Here is a 4,762-nt window from a genome sequence, read left to right as displayed (position 1 = left end):
CACGTCGCATAAAGAAAATCAATATGTGTGGGAGAGATCCTTATAATGTGATAAACTATCATTTATATGTGTATGTGGCTCAATAATTCTTTTGTAAAAAAATGGAATCAACCGAACCAAACCAAACCAAACTAAACCACAATGGGCTGGTTTGGTTCAATTTTATTTCTAAAAGTCAACCAAACAAAATCAAACCGCATATTTTTTTCTATTGTGGTTCGAATGACTTTTAGCGTCAAAACCGTCCAAATCGCACCACGAACACCCCTAGTTTCATCTCTTAACAAATACATTAATATATGTGTTTCGATTGAAAAATTAAAATAAATCGAAACTTATTATGAATGCCACAAAAAATTTCAGATCCTTTATTCGTGTTATGAGATAGTTCTATACAAAAATATTAGCTCAAAACTCAATCATATACCAACATTTGCGTTGTTTCCATTTCATGGAAAATCGACATTTAAAAAATTCATATTTAATTCATCTCAAGTAAAAAAAACAATTTTTGTGGGAGAGATAATTTTAATGTCATAAACTTTCAACCAAAAAATCATGAAAAAAATGAAGTATAAGTCATAAGAATAATGTGTTTGAATTTGCTATGGATTAGCTACGAATTAGCTACCGTTTATGGGTTTATGTATGAGGTTATTCTTAGCGACAAGTTTAGAGTTCCCATTGCTATAACTTTAATTAATATAAATAATATATAATTAAAAGAATTTGTCACGTGGTATCTATACCTTTGCCACAACGATTTTGCACGTGTATGTCTAGTCATTAAAATTTTCACGTGGTATGCACGTCTGATTTTGTTAACAGACGTTAGCATGAATGATAAAAAATGTGGATGAAAAATATTAGGAGGATCATTCTTTGAAAAAATTGTTTTTGAAGGACTAAAAGTAAAGATTAAAATATTTATAGAAACTACAAACATATTTAATAATACGCTCGATAAATGTCACTACCACCCATATTATCAGGTCGAGACATTACAAATCATGTTATGGAAATGTATTAGAAATACGCTCATGTCAATTAAGTAATTTCATCAAAATCATTCAATAACAATCCAATGATGATTCATAAGTTCTCATATATAGCAATGCAACAAGATTCAGGGATCTCATATGAAAATCTTAAAAGTTTTCTATAAGAATAAGAAGAAGAAAAATAAGAAAAATATGGGGTGGAAATGTTTCATTTTACTTTTTCATTTCTTATTTTTCGACATTTAGGTTTTTTATCTCTATGACTATTTAATTCTCTAAACAACTTTTTTTGATGTTTAAGATTCCACTCTCATTTACTATTTAAGTTTTGTTAGTTAATTATTTAATGACCTTCTTTTAGCATTGATAATTATGGATGATTATTTATAATGTATGACGTTGTCTTTCGAGATAAGGGGGTTACCCTATGTAATGGTATATTTGAAAGGAGCCCATGTGAGGCAACAACTGAGGCAGGTCATGCCTTGTCTTGCCATCGAGCTTTCATAACTTCTCGTCTAGTGGATCAATCACCTATTTATTAGATGTGTCACCCTTATATTGAATATGTCTCCCTTCTCAAGGAGGAGTCACCCATGGGAAGTGTAGTGTTATATTTGTATAAGTCTTAACAAAGGTGGGAGGGTTGTAGCCCTCAAATGGGGTGAGGACCATATGTCTCCCCTGAGGGGAATCACCTTGCCCTAAAGTATCTCCCACTTGCCTAGTCATGGGAAACATGGAGTAATATGTTTCTTGGGAAGAGAGAAGTCGGGGTCAATAGCTGATCCATATCTTTTTGGAAAGTATGGATTAAACGGTCCATTAATTTGACTGAGTGGGTGGTTATCACTCCCAAGGAAAACCTAGGCCCAAGGGACTCTATAAATATTTCTCCTCTAATGAGGGAAGACATATTATAACTATGTTACATTGCATTACATAAAGGTTATGCAATTTAGTTGTTTTGGATGTTGTTGAGTAATCGTTGTATTGATTTATGTAATTGAAATGTAGGAAAGTATATGTTTTGCCTTTAGGCTACCCTTGAATTATTTTGCACCACTATATATTTTAAGCGTATTCTCACCCATTTGCTTTGTTGTGGTGTTATGTGCTCCTTCTTGGGGTACATACAAGCAGCTAGATGAGTAGTTGCTCTAGAGATAAAGGATGGAATTGAGGTTATTCTTACTTTCCAAATTTATGCCTTTTAGATTATTGTTGCTCTGGTCTATAACACTGTGAGGCCAAACGTTATGTTTTATTTTATTTTGAGTTATTGTTGTGAGACTAATTGTTATAACTCATGGTTTTGAGTTGCTTTGATGTTGAAGGCATATTTCTATGATTGAGTTTAATTTTAAATAAAAGTTATATTTGAACTTATTTGATTAAGTAGTTGTTTTTAATGATTAATTCCACTGCGATGAGCCTAAGTAAAGACGAGCATGTGATGACAAGTGTTTTGAATTAAATTTTTTATTTTAATAAGTGTTATAAAGCAGGTTGAATATGGATATTGTGTGACATCCTATGTGAAATAATTATCTATAATTGATTTATTCCATATAATTTTGAGTGGGAGTTTTAGGGTGTTACATTAGTGGTATCAGAGTAGGTCGTTCCAGCTGACCAGGATTTCGTAAATGTTGTCTGTACCCTGGTAGTCGACAAGTGTGTGAACATTGTAGATGTATTATTTCTTCTAATGTTTGTTTGTTGGTGTGCAAAAATATGGTTGGATGAAGAAAAGATCAAGCTACTGATGATGCTTTAGAACCGATGGCTCAGGTGTTGCAGGCCCAGTAGAATCAGCAGGGTGCAGGTGATGAATTAAGTTGATTAGGGAAGTTTCAAAGGAACAATCTTCCGACCTTCAAGGGAATATATGATCCAAAAGGTGCTCAGACATGGCTCAGAGAGATTGAGAAGACTTTTCGAGTGATGGCTTTCACTGAGAAGCATAAAGTGTTGTTTGGTACTCATATGATGTAAGAAGATAACAAAGACTGGTGGGATAATACGCGTCAGGGAATGGTAGATGAAGGTATTGAGGTTACTTGGGAGATGTCATACCCTAAATTTTACCCCTCCTAAAGGCATTCATTTACATTTCAAGCATTTGTATTTATCAATTTTCATCCATTCATTCGCATAAATTTATCTGTATGATTCATTAAGTATCTCATCTTCATCATGTCTCGTGTTCATTTCATCTGGTTAAGATCTCATTCCATGCATAGGTCAGAATTCATTAATCAAGGATTAGTTAACTTTGTTTGTGTTGCTTTGTTAAGACCAGTGCATACATCTTTCATTCATACACCATTTCATTCAATTTAGAATAGTTGTAAATCTTATTCCATTTGGTTTTACCATTCATAATCATTGTCATTGCAATTCCATTTTAACAAATAAGTCTTATTTCTTGAATAATGTTTGACTTTGGTTTGGAATGTAGGTTAAAAAAGTATATTGTTGCTTTTGAATCATACTGTAAAAAATGAGTGTAGAATTTTCTTAGTTTGAATAATATTTTTGCTTTTGAAAAAATTTATAAAGTTTGCAAATTTATATTTTACTTTCACTTTGATGCATCTTTATGTTGACATATTTTCTTCTCACTCATATGTTTCAAATTAATTTCTAAGGGCACACATTTTTTCACTTTTGTCATCCACTTGGTCTCACATTCATTCAAATTGCTATAATATTTAATTGATAGTATTTACAATATGTACATTAGTTCACTTGACTTTTAATCATTATTTTTGCTCATATTCAAGAAAGTTTGTCTAAACTATAATTTGAAATCCAAGCATAACACATTTAAGAATAGGCTGTGAATTTAGAAGTCCTCAAAGTTTTCCATCAAACTTCAATTCAAGTCTTGCCCAAAACCACCACCTTTCTTCTAAGTCTTGTGTCTTTATCCTCAAGCCATTTCCACCATGATGGATCTAAAAAAACAAAATAATTTAGTTACAATTAATGCCCAAAACCTTAAGGAAAAAACAAATAGGATCAAAAGGAGAGAAAGTAGGAAACTTGTTACAAATTAAGGCATAACCAAGAAACTTGCAAAGAAAAGGAAATAAAGAGTATTGCTGCGGAAAAGTAATGAAAGGTACAACAAAGTTTTGGTCACAACAAGACAAGTTCAAAGGTGCAGAAAAATACAGCAATACAGTTTCATTAGAATGGAAAAAGTAGAGCAAACCACGTTGATGCCTCTACATCTATTCCCTATCCATCAACCTTCAACTTTTCAAATTCAAAGTCTTCTTCCCTATAAAATCGACAGAAAACAACAGTAACAGGGACCGTATTTTTTTCTCAAAAAAAACATCATAACAATCCTAACAGCAATAGGCACATTGAGTGAAAAAAAACCTAGCAATAACATCCACACTCACTGAGCGAAATCTATAAGACACATCATGAACAAGAAATCATGTCTTGAACAACCATAGTAATAACAACAAACAATACAAAATCATCCAAAACAAAAGGATATTAGAAACTTACTTGAGTCTCGTCGCTTAATCCCTCACTTCAAAGCTTTATTTCTGTTAGAGTAGAAGCAATTCCCGGTAAGGAATATCATTTGAAAGGATAGGAAGAGTATGGATCGGTTTCACCTTATGTATGTTGGTTGTTTTTTTGTGTTGTTTCCATGTCTTTTTTCATTTTTCATCAAGAAAGAGAGGTTATCGTGAAGAGGCCGCGGTCGTTTGAGGAAGAAAGATGAGAACGAA

This window comes from Lathyrus oleraceus, chromosome 1 (assembly GCF_024323335.1).
Source record: "Lathyrus oleraceus cultivar Zhongwan6 chromosome 1, CAAS_Psat_ZW6_1.0, whole genome shotgun sequence".
In the NCBI taxonomy this organism is placed as follows: domain Eukaryota; kingdom Viridiplantae; phylum Streptophyta; class Magnoliopsida; order Fabales; family Fabaceae; genus Lathyrus; species Lathyrus oleraceus.
The sequence above is the reverse complement of the archived record's forward strand: the minus strand, read 5'-3'. Positions refer to the sequence as shown.